Genomic DNA, 13,176 nt, shown 5'->3' with positions numbered 1-13,176 from the left:
AGGGGCAGGCTTGAATATCATTTCCAGAAAATCAAAAGGAAATGTAAAAAAAAAAAAAGAAACCACAAAAGATAGGTATTACGGGGACATTGCTGGTTGGATGATGACATTTGTCCATCATTTCAACCGAATGTTATTTGGTACGAAGCCATATGGATATGCTCCGTGCTAATCATAAAACTTTTATTAGCATGTGGACGTTGGAGACGCATTGAAAAAACTCAACCATCATCATCCAATCAGCGATGTCCCATTGTCTCTACCTTTTCCAGTTTCTTATTGTGTTTTATTTTTTAGATATTTCACTTTGATTTCTGGAAATGACTTTTGCTTTCCATCTTTGCTTTAATTTCTAAAATGTAATGTTTTTTTTTATTATTTGTTTTTCTTTTTTAATTGTGTTTGTGATCATGAATATGTTTTTGCATTGAGTGATTTGTTGGTGTGATTTGCACTTCAGAACCACCATATGTCTGCAGGTTCTTAAATCTTGTCTTGTTGATAAATCTTTTTGCTGCTGCTTCTTCTCCACATTTCCTCCTTCCATTAGACTTTCTGTTGATCTGCTTTGACACAGTCTGTGAACAGTCAGCCTCCTTAGCTCGGAACTATGGTGGCTTATCCAGACTATGGGGGAGATCAATGATAGTCAACTAGCTGGTTGCCAAGTCTGAAGTCTTCCCCCTATTGAACCAAACTGACTCAATTTAACGACATCTGGGGAACCTGAGCCGTGAGTTTAGTAGATGATTAGTTGGTGAAATTTAGTTTAAAACTTTCATATCCTGCAAAATTTGGGCAGATTTCTCCAATGTTTAAATTTTTATTAACGCCAATTTATGTAAAAATGAACAAAAACTTGAAATCACTCAGACAGTGGGTCCTGAATCTACATTCTATGAAAGTTTCATTTTTGAATGATCCATGATATTCAAATTTTTTGGAAAGGGTCTTTATTAGGAGTGTGATGTTTACATAACTTAATCGATGAATTAATATTCTTACAATCCAACCTCATTGATCTTTCTGAGGCAAGTCGTTAATAAAGTTGATCTGTACCATTAGAAAATAATTTCAAAATGAAATAAATTGTTTATATCACTGTTAAATTGAGTATTATTTTACTATAATGTAAAAACGACCACATGTCATCACAGCCAACAGCACGCATGTGATGTCAGCAAAAAACGGATCCGTCCGTCATTCCAGTTCAATGTGTGGAAACACTTTGAATTTAGCAAAGACATGTGACCATCCAGTTAGGTAGAATGTTCTAATAATGTTCCCTTTGGATCATTTGGATGTGGAAACACAACAGTGGACTGAACTTAGGGAAACTGTTATGAAGAAAAAAGAAATGAGATGTTGTCAATGGTTGTTGCTTACTGTCCAATTTGCCCTCACATAACTTGGGGAAAAAAATGTTGTACCTGCAGCTCCATGGTCTGGAACATCTAACAGAAAGGTTGAAGACTGAGCTACCATCATTTAATGTTTTCAAGGCATAGCTCAAAGAAACAGAATTCCACTAAATACTTTAATTGTGTCTCTAGATCACTGTGTTTAAAACTCACTGTTTTGTGCATTTTAATTCTGTACTAAATGTTATGTTTCAATGTTTCTATTGTTCTCGTGTTTTACTGACTTCTTGGCCAGGACTCTCTTTCAAAGGAGGTTTTAATTTCAATGGGAATATTCTGGTTAAATAAAGGTTAACAATAAAAGAAAACTAAAATGTGAATGGATTTGACATTCATTCTTGTTTACTTGTTTGTACACATATTTAATTTACACTTGATTATCTACTAGCAAGAAATCCGAGGAATTTGAGAAACATCACCTGGACTGTTCAGTACCAGGTATTCATCTCTGAGTCACAATGGATGAAGTTTTGGCTAAAGATGTCCTGGATCTATTTTAGGTCAGTGTATTGGATCGTCAACCACTAATCATGATATAGAAAAATGATTCAAAACCTTTCAGCAAAAAAGTAATTCCTTCAAATATCTTTAAGGTTTGTGCCACATTTTGTTTTCTGGTGGTGAAAGAACGATTATTTCAGGTAAAAAAAACAACAACAAACAAACCAAAATGATTCAAATCTTTCTGCAGGATATTAACCCCCTGAGATGTTTTGAAGCTCAGAACCAGACACAAAGATGGCTAACTAACAGTGTGGGTGGATCACTAGCACATTTGTGCTCCAATTTATTCTTTTTTTCCGGTTTTCCGTTTAAAAAAAAAAAAAGAAAAAAAGGAAAAAAAAATCATAAATATTGTATATTTTGTCTTTCAACTTCCCCCCCGCCACTCAAAGACTCCGCCCCCCGGATCCGTTCGGATGTGGATGTGAGAGGAAAGGCCAGCAACAATGTGATAGACCCCCCCACGTCGGCACGGCACGGCACGGCTCAGCTCAGCTCAGCGGCGAACAGCGAAGGAGGCGCGGAGGAGACTCAACGCGGCGGCCAGGAGCGACATGCGGCCCCGGACACCAGGACGGCCGCCGGCTTTAGGTGAGGCTTTGTTCGCTTCCCGCAGCCACTTTGTTTGTCTAGTAGAGCGAGGAGGTGTCCGCGCGCGTGCGGCCGTAAGCTCCGCGCGCATCCCTAACGCAACGACGCTTTTGTTTTGAATGCTCGCAGCAGCTCGTCCATTCGCGGTCTCCAGTGCGGCAGTTCGGACAGGAACGCCGCTAAACGAAGGCGCAGACTCCCGCGCGTGTCAGCTGGTGACTGGCGCACCGCGGCTCAGCTCCCGGGGGGCTTCGTGGGGCTTCTCCTCGCTTCACTTCGGCCTGCAGTGATCAGGAAAAACAGGGGTCCTTCTTTTGAAAGCATAATGCAGAAAGAGCCTCGCAGAGCAGCATTTGATTGAAGTGGTTTCAGCAGCTGGCGATGCTCTTCCTGTGCAAACATTTTGCACACATCTACTAATCAGATAACAGACGTTAGGTGTAAGGACTCTAGGTTCCAACTCTCCTTTAAAAGCTGCACAGAAGTCCTCCAGGTCTTTTTTTTGGACATTGTGTTAGGAGTGCTGACTCTGTCTGTCTGTCTGTCTCTGGACCCTATGAGCTGCTTCCCCTCTGAAAGTGCATGACAAGGGTAAGAGGTTACATTCAGCAGACACCACCTCTGAACTTTCAGGCTGCAGAACAGACACTTTTTACCTCTGAATTATTCAGACTTCCTTTGCGGCCACGATGTTTGTTAATCTGAGAGATGAAAAGGCTTTGAAAAACTGACAAACTGGAGCACAAGGTTTGTGACTCTTTAAATCTTGAATGTGGAAGCTTTTAAGCACAAGTTGCTCATATTTGTTGTAGAAATACAGTCTCTTTTAATATTTTATACACTTCTTTTCACCGAGAGCCAAACAATTTTAACTCAAGTCAAGTTTTCTGTTTTATGTAGTAAATTTCTACTTTTATTTTGAAAATTTCCAGCTTGGTTTAGTTTTAAAGGTCCTATATCATGTTTTTTTAAGCCTTTCGGAGTTAACTATATCCATAAACATGATAATATATTACCTTTGGCACACTAAAGAATGATTTAAAAAAATAAATAAATTTGAGTTATTTCCGCAGTTCATTTACCTACCTGGAAGTATGATGACTGGATCCCTCAGGCTCCGCCTTTCGCTCCCTGTGGGTGCCGCCCATTTCATGACGTCAACCTTGAGTCCCTTCGGCAGCGTGTCTGCGTTTCTTCCACGAAAACGAACAACATCCAAACTTTTGCAATGATGGATGTGCAGATCAGAGGAAAGTTTTTAGCCGATCCTGCTAGCTCCACAAAGTGGGTGTGTCTATTAGTCTGGGGGTGGTGCTGGCTGTGCAGACTCTTCCTGGAAGGGGCGGTTGCTCACTTTGTGAGGTCATAATGTGAGAACCCGCTCGTTTTCATGGATTGGAAGGGGCTCAGGGCTTCAGTTTTTAGAGGAAAATGCGTAAATGTATCAAAATACCACTTTGGGTTGGTTATCATAAGAAAAAGCTAATAAAGTAGATTTTTCACAATGTAGACCCTTTGAATAATCAAATGAAATATATTTTTTGAATTATATCATGTAAAAATATTAAGACAATCTAACGGAAAATCAGCAACATTTTTTTTAACTTTTATTTTAAAAATGTCCATCTTTAATTTTTAATCAAGGGCTATCGGGGATTTTTTTTAAATTGAAATCAAACTAATTTTAAAATAGATGTATTTAATAGCTCAATCAAATCATGTTTAAGTGTAGGTACAATCAGACGGTTAAAATGATTGACATTTACTTATTTTATTTTAAAATGTAATTTTTTTAAGGGGAAAAAAGTTTTTTATAATCAAATGAAACAGATTTTAGGATATATGTAATGACTAACTGAATCAAATTTCATAGAATTACAAGAAAAATGATATAAAAAAACAACAACCAAAGAGTGACATTTTCTATTTTTATTTAGAAAACAACATTGACATTAAAACATTGTTTTACATATTCAAAATAACAACATCAGTGGTGTAAAATGTTGTTGTCGTTGGAGAATATTCTCTAACACGTGAAATGAAGGCCCAAACGGAGTTTAATGGGATCTGTGAGCTAACTGGGTGCCCTTGTTTTTATCCATCTCTTTATCTGTTTGCAGTCGATGAACACAGTGGCAGCTGTAGACGTGCAGCTGCAGGCAGCTGATAAACGGAAAACTGACATTTAAGTGCAACGATCGGTTTGTCCTGCAATATTTGCAGCCGTCCGGAACGAGGATCAGTCAGTTAAATAAGGGAGGGGCTTTGTTGTGTCGATGCCAACTGACAATAACTGTGTGTGTGGAGGTCCAGCTAAACCCTGACGGACTTGTCTCATGAGGGTGAGCTGAGAGGAAGAGACGCGGCCTATGAAGCCTTTTAGCTGCATTAGTGCATCACCGATGCAACCTCAGATCTGCGGAATTACAAAGCATAAACAGGAGAAAGTTTGAAGGACTGCTGCAGTGAAAGAAGATCCATGCCATCTGTCTGGGAGAGACTCATGTGCAGCAGGCAGCCTGCACACTGAAGCATCTTCTAAATATTGCAGCAGAGGAGCTTTGAAGCTGCTCCGAAGAGTCACATTGATTTAAAATAAAGAAGATCCCACTTTGTAGGGGAAAAAAAAGACAGATTCCGGCTTTTTTTTGTAAGGGAGGGTGCAACGAAGCATTATTGAAAGTGTTTCTTTTTTTTTTTTACTATAGAAATTGAAAGCAAGTCCTACAGTATTACATTTAAATTTCAAATTGATACAACTAACTTGTCAGCAAAAGGTTCTACTTTCTGATTGACGGTTTCCTCCCTATGGCAATGTCCGTGGGTAAATTCCAGATGAGTGTCCTCTGCCACCATGCAGGAATGTCAGCAATTCATTGACGTTATGGAGGGTTTTTCATGGCAGCACATGGACGGGAACAGTTAAGGTTTTTATTAAGCATTAACTTCCTGTTGAAATAGATTTGTCATACTGTCTTGTTTTTTCTGTGCTTTACAGTATTTTATTGATGCCCAGAGGGAAGCTGCTGCCTTTGCCAAAGACAAACGGAATAGAAATGTGCAATTAAAATGTTTTTTTTATTTTTTATCTCTAATGTCTACTTGTAGAAACGTGTATGACACAACCAACTTGGCAGATCACAAAAGAAATTAAAATAATTTTAAGCACTGATCAAATTGTCTCAATACTATTGAGTAACAAAACATTAATCTTCATTTGAAACTTTATTCCGAAATCTAAGAGTATCAACGCACAGTCAACATTAGTGGGCGACTACCATATAAACCAAATGTCTTTGTGCTGTTTGAACTGTGAGCGCTGATGTGTTGTGTTGACACTGTTGTTGCTTATAAACACGAGAAAAGAGATGGAGAAATCTATGGTGGGTTACTGTGGGATTATTTAGTTACCTGAAGCAAGAATATCAATGCAAGAACAATAAAGCTGCCGTGAAGTTCAAGGTTCAGGTAGTGGATTGTTTTAGAAGCAAGGAAGTGGTTTAGCTGCTGACCTCTGCTGTGGACTGCTCATGTGCAGGTTCTGCACAGCGGTAGAGTGAAGGTGGAGGGGGTGAATTCAGATGGAGTGGAGGGGACGAGCCCAGCGGTTATGTGAGCCCCGCCTTCAGCGGTCATGGAACGAGCTTCGGCCCGCACCCCAGGCTTTACCCAGACCCCAAACATTTGGGCTCTCATCATATTTGGAGCAACAGATCTTGCATTTGCTTAGTGAGAAGGACAAACAAATGGTTTGTGCTTGTTTGAACCAAGGATTTATCTCAGACAAACATGTCAGGAGTGCAAAACTGTCACCAAGGGTAGAGAATATTTAACTTGAGGGAAAGCTCTGTTAAGGATTGTAACGGTCAAAGGGGTGGACTTGTTCTTTTGGAATTTTCAGGTGATGAGGTGATCCGATTTAATGTCTGGACTCACTGTTGACAAGTTTGCTGTGCTGTTCGTTTCCTTTTCTTTGCATTTGTAAATTCTTTTACAATTTATTTTTATCATTTTCTCTCTGCTGAGTTCCTGTAGTCTTTTGAACAGGTTTACAAGTGGGGAATGACTCCAAAAATAGATTTTATTGTGGGTTAACTTGAAGGTTTATGACAAACTACAGGTTAAATAAGGGTTAATGGCCGACGAAGTGTGTGTTACTTTTTAACGCACGCCGTGGAAGCCTTAACCGTCCTTCCGCGAAGTGCGTTAAAAAGTAATAATCCACACTTCGAAGGCCATTAACCTGCTTATACCTTGGTCACTTACAAAAGCAATACATATTAACCAGTTTTTAGTCCTTTATTCTTGTTTTTTTTCCGATTTGGATCGCTTTTCTCGCGCCGTACCACCGCTGCAGTCAAGATTCGGCGATATAAAGCCATATATATATGCTGATCTTTTTAATGGGTTTAATAAAGCATCGGTTCAGAGAGAAAGTTCATCTCTTACCGCTTGTTTTTGTCCAAATGATGAAGCAAAAGGTTGTTTTAAAGAAGCCGGCGCAGTGATACAAAACATTCAAGCTAGGTGACCGGAACTTCTTTTTTCAGGTTATCAGGTTTTAATGCACACCCAGCAGCCAATCAGAATCGAGTATTCACCCGGCCCATAGTATAACACAAATTTAACGGTAACCTCGTTAAAGACCCACTCTGATGAAAATTGTGTTTTGGTGTTTTCAACATGTTCTTTCTGTTGATGGAGAATATACGTAAAGAAAGTTAAGATCAAAATGTTCTTTATTTAAATTGTTGTGAATATGGAGCAGACGATAAAATGCCGTTTGAAAAATATTATATTTGTGACGTAGAAAATATGGGCATTGCAAGCTCCACCACATTCGGATCATCCACTTGTTGACTAATAGATCCATGAAGATCTTTGTTTTCCTCTGAGCTGGATTCTGGATGAAAACTGTATGGCTGGATAGCTTCAGTATTACTCGCCATTTATTTATTCTGCAGGTTAGGGGCGTGAGGGGCTGTAAGTGCGAGCAAAGATGGAGCTTTCAGTTCTGGGCGACGGAAAGTGCGGTTCTGTTGCTCTGCACTACAACTCGGAGGGAAATTTCTAATGAGCTGCTGCTGCTCTGCAGAAACCGCCCTCGAAAAACAAACGGGTGTTTTTTTTTATCTTGGCTAAAAACAGCAGAATCATAATGCAAAGGCCACTGGGAACACTTAGAAAAAATGGATCAAAAGATGGCTGGTGTGGGACTTTAAGAGCAGCATAACCATTCTAGTCTCCCTGGAGACCTTTGGCCCTCCCAGCTGTTATTTATGAGCCATAATAAAGGGTGAAGAGCTGCTTTTCCTCAGTTAAACCTTGTATTTGTCTGTCTGGAGTTGGGAGCACAAGACTGTGAAAACGTGTCATCAAATAGCTCAGCATAGATGAGCTGCTGCAGTCACAATAATGGATACTTCCTGGTATTGTGCTTTTACTTCAGTAAACTTCCTGTCTTGCTTTTATCACTTTCTCTTTGTAACCGCTTTTTTTTAACTTTTGTTTTTTTTAACAGAAAAGGCAGTTTCTTATCAGACAAGCAGAGAGACAATTCAGAGACTCGATCCTCGAGCTTTGGTTTAAAGGTCAGATGTAAAAAAAAAAAGCGGTATACTTCACATTTAAAATAAAGTAGAAACACCAAAGCAACGTACACCAGGCATGTATGGGGCATTCAAGAATGCGTTGAACGTGGATTTTTCCTCAAGCTTTTAGTTGCTACATGATACTAGTGCTCGGTACTATGTTAAAACAGTGCAGATCTTGTGAATTTTGCTTCCGGTTTTTCTTTCCCCGCTCTCTTTCGATATACGAAAGACTTGGTGTTGTAGGATTCCGGCCGAGCGCAAAACTACATACAAAACGCGAATTCAATTGTAAGTCAGAAAATTGACTGAGAAACTTGGGTAGTGAAGCTTAGGGTTGGGTTGATAACACTGAGTTATCAACCTGAATCCTTTCAAGCCTAATAAATCAATAATCGATCCATAAAAGTAGAGATCAATCTTTTCTGCCTTCCCTTTCTGGTGACCTATCACATAACAGCAGTAAAGCCAAGGTCCGCTAGCTTGATCCTAACATATAATGGAATTTCCCAAAGGACGGCTAATGCTAACGCTTGTTCGACCTAAACATACTTTGCTGACTAAATGAACAGCTCTGTAGACTCATAGCCAGAAATATTCTGCTGTCTTTTAAGAAAACGTTTTTTTTTTTTTAAGTAACAATTTGTGGTCTAGAGCAGTGGTCCCTAACCTTTATTGCGCCACGGACCGGTTTGATGTCTGGCAAAATTCTCACGGACCGGTATGTTATATGTGGTGGACACACGCTGTAGCAACGTTGCAATAAAGGCAGAGACACGTGATAAGATGTACTCTGCACTTTTTTTTTGACAGGTTAAATATTGTACATCGCACAGGTGTCATCATCCCCTCCCCTTCCCACACTCATGGTGCTAAAAAGAAGCAAACACAACAGGAAGAAATAACTAAGGGTGAAACAACAAAACTGCCAGATGAAAGGACCCGTAGGCAAAAAGAAACACCCGTGCTCAACCCTATTTTGACCAAAGCAGGCAAGGGGGATTATTTCCCACAATTCCCTGTGCTACCAGCTCCGAGAGTAACCCCTGGCTGCAGCCTACGGAACTCCGGAACTCCGACAGCAGACCAAACGTGCACGTGACCGACACTACAATACAACAAAATAATATGATATGACTTGCATGAAAACTGTGGTATTTTCTAAACATAACAATAAACACGAATTATGACATGAGCAACGTCCTCTCTGCCCGCAACACTCCCTGGTTGCTATTGTTATAACATTTAAACATGCCTTCAAAATAAGTGCATGGAAAATCCGACTCACCACTATACTGAATGGTTCGAGGGAATCTCCCGTTGGGATAAATCTGTATTTCAAGTAGGACTCCTGATACTGTCTATTAAATGTAGCTTTCTTTTTTTGGAAGTGGAAGGCTCCTCTTCTGTCTCCTGGATGGGTTTTTTCCACTTGGCAAAGAAACTTTCCAAAGACTTTTGTTTTTTACTCATTTTGCTAGTTCCTGGGTTTTATTTTAGCGGTATCCTATCATGTGACCGAGACGAGTGAATTGGCCTGCTTCAAGAGTGACATAGACGGATGTAAAAGAGAATCGGGCAATTTTTCAACATAAAAAATCTTTCAGATTCCGAAATAATCAAAACGGAAGTCATGTAAGTTATTTTATTTTTTCTGTGCGGACTGGTACCGGTCCGCTGCCCGGAGGGTCTAAAGCACCGTTTTTTGCTATTCTCTTCTGGAAAAAGGTGTAATGGTATAGCGTGAGCTTCACCTAGTGGCCAAACTGAAACAGCCTTCAGGAGAGGCAGAACATAATGATCTGCACATTTTTGTTGAAGCTTCTCCTTTTGGAAAATCATATCACTGTATAGTGTTAACAATCTCACTGGTAAATTATTTCAGTAATTCATTTTAAAGTATGTGAACTGTATCAGATTAATATGAATATCTTCAAAACATATATGAATTATAATTATATTTCTATACAATTATGTCTAAATGTGTAAACTGTGTAAATTCAAAATTGAATCTAATCAAATGGAATCGAGTGGTTCCAAAGAATCGAATTGATCCAGGCTCTGGTGAATCAAATTGGTTCTGGAAATTATTGCTGATACCCTGCCCTAGTGACACATGAATGCAAGAGTTATGAATGTGGAAGCCCGAAACCCAAACATGCGCACATTTACATGGACTTTTTATTGAAAGTGAGCGTTTGAATGCGTGTTTCCAAGCCCGGTGTGGACGTAGCATTACAGATGGACTGTGGCAGGCGTTCGGGTGTGAGGGATTTCTGCCCAGCACGTCTTGATCAACGCTGGCAAGAGCTTCCTTCTGAGAGCAAAACTAATAAGCCTATAACAATACAAAAATGAAGGCTTATGACCATCTGAAACAAACACTGCTGTGATGATAGCATTCAATCTCTCTTATTTATGGTTTTATTTATACATTTGTAGCACATTATTCACTTTTAATAGTGTAATGATTGGGTTACATGATGTTAGATTTTTGCTTCTATTCCAGTGGCAGAAATATTCCTCTAGGTCGAAATGACTAAAAATATTCCACTTCAGGATTTACCAAAAAACAAATCAGCACTTATGAAACGATCAGACAGTTCAGTTTCAAATAAATAAAATCAAAAATTGAATTTATCTCTATTGAGTTCATATAAAAACTGTTGAAAAGGGAATAAAATCATAAGCGCCTTTTTTTGTAAAACATGTTTTTGTTTTACAATCATGAATCATGCATCATGAATTCGGTATGTGCTATGGTTAAGGCCAGTTTCGCTTTGGCAGACATTGTATCTGCTGTGCAATGCTTTAGTCATAACTGCCCTTACGGGTGGAAATGGGCTTTCTGTGTGCGAAAAATGGGAAAACCTCTACCTGGACACACAGGCATGATCGTAAACCGCTTGATGAACCTGTTACGCAAAAATGTTCATGCACGTTTTATACATACTGTGGGTGACAAGTCACAGCAAAAGCTTTTAACACCACACCCCCACCCCCACCCCAAGGGAAAAAAAATATATGTTCACTGCGCAAGAGGCATGTTAGTGCTTTTCATGTGATAATTGAAAATAAAGAAATTGGACATTGAGAGTAGTTTGTGTGTTCATCCTACGGACGTCCTGTACGGGCACTTATGTATCACCTGCACGCCCTGTGTACAGCATTTGCGTGCTGTCAGTAAGTGGCCAGTACTCGCACTTTACAAGAGGGCAGAACAAGGGATTCATACGACAGCATTACCTGTACTTATTATTATTATCCATTATTATGATGTACCGTAAGGTGGCCGCACGAGCCACAAGGGAACTGCAAAAACACACCTTTAGCTTTACCTTTTCCTCTCTATGACCCTCCATGGGCCTAGATAACCTAAAAACCCACTGCACCTGCACAGGTGAGTCCCTGGATGGGTGCCTGTGAATGAGACGTTAGATTGGTAAATCCCTCCACTTTGAGCTACAAAACCAACCAGAAAACCAACCTAACTCCGCTGGTCAGGGTCTCTTATTCTCTTAAATTAATATGTTTTAATTTTGATCATTTTTGCTCTACTCCACTTCTTTGGGTTTTGACACAAATGCGCATCCTGTTTGACACCAAGACTTTTGCCTGTTGTCAGTCTGTGCTGTCTTAAGTACGCTTTGTTTTGTAGTTTTCTTGGCATTGACTAAAATAAGAAACAAGTGGATGAAGAAAAAATTGGTGCTTTTGTGAGAGTTTCTTTTTGCATCGACCAGTTTATCTTTTTTCTTTGTTTTCATTTCTGACTGACATGTTTACATGTCTTGTAGACAGTACTATTATTGTTCACATGCTTTTATGGATATTTTTGGGTCTGAGTCTGAGCAATCGTTTCTCTCACCAGCTCTTATTCCTCTGAGGAGAAACCTCCATCTTTCTGTCCTAGCAGGATGTTGCATGATATTTAGCATGACAAATTCCTGTCAAGCCTAAAACGGTTCTAGTCTTTTTGTGGGGATACAATTTCATGTCTAGATTGCACTGTGGAGTCTTTTACCAAAACATGTAACCAGTGTGACTCAGAGATAAATACTTGGTACTGAACAGTGCAGGTGAAGTTGAATGTGATGTTACAGCTGTGTCTTTCCTCGGTGAAAGACAGAAAAGAAACCCATGGCCTATTTTTTTGGCGGTGGACATTGTTTCGGAAAAAGCAGTTTCTATAAAAACACGTTTGTTTGAGGTTTCTTTGGGGAAAGTGCTCTGTGCTTTCTGGGAAGCCCAAGAGCCGGGGATCGAATCACATCTGATCCTGGGGGTGTCCGTGTCCCTGTGGTGTGGGTTCTGGTCCTTGCCCCTAAACGCCGGCCTTATAGAAAGCAATGGGTGAGCCTGGTCGGCCCATGGTTACAACACTCCTTGTGGACCCCCACCGATCTTGGGCGTCTTTCTCCTGGGCAGGGGTGTCTGGCCCCTGCCTTGCTCTTTCCTGGACCAACCATGGACTGGGTGGGTGGCTACCTGGAGCGTAGGGCAGGTCTCCCTGGGGTGGGGGTGGGGGGATGCCCAGAACTCCTGGGTAGTGGTGTGTTGCTTGTTTGGGGCGGGGGGTGTTCTCCCGGGGTGGGGACCCTCGTTGGGCCCTCCTGGCGCGGCGGCGGGGGGCGGGGGCTTCTCTCTTGGCTGGGCTGGGGGTTGCACTCTCTGTCCCCCTGTGCCTCCCTGCTCTCTGGCTTTGGGGACCCCTGCGGCGGTCCTGCTGGCCCTGGCCTGGGTGACGGATGGGATTGCTGATGACAGATGTGGCGGCTGTTCTCTGTCTGCTGCCGTGTGGGTGTTGGGGGGGCCCTGGCTGCCACTGCTGCTGCGGCGGGGGTCTTGGTGTGGGGATGACCGGGCGCTCTCCCTCCTTCTTTTCGCATTCTATCATCCACCTTAGAAGAACATGGACACTCACTCGAGCGTAGGTGCTGTCTAAAGCTTTGCACAGGTGGTTTGCGTGACTGAATGAGATGTTTTACATGTGTTGGTCTGAATGCATAAGTATGTGTATGTGATGTTATTTGTATTGTTAACATGTTGACATGTCTTGTATGTGAACA

General features: G+C 40.9%; 1 protein-coding gene across 1 annotated transcript in view; it reads left to right on the top strand.

Annotated features, from left to right (window-relative positions):
- Positions 1-207: 207 nt before the first annotated feature.
- Positions 208-13,176, top strand: part of st6gal2a (ST6 beta-galactosamide alpha-2,6-sialyltranferase 2a) — a 62,577-nt gene continuing 49,608 nt past the window's right edge. Inside the window, exon 1 of the mRNA XM_011489202.4 lies at positions 208-2,516. The gene's annotated coding sequence lies outside the window, so the exon portion shown is untranslated. The remainder of the gene's footprint in view (positions 2,517-13,176) is intronic.

This window comes from Oryzias latipes, chromosome 21 (assembly GCF_053564925.1).
Source record: "Oryzias latipes strain Hd-rR chromosome 21, Olatipes_Hd-rR_3.1".
NCBI classification, from domain to species: Eukaryota; Metazoa; Chordata; class Actinopteri; order Beloniformes; family Adrianichthyidae; genus Oryzias; species Oryzias latipes.
This window is presented reverse-complemented; position numbering and strand designations above follow the sequence as displayed.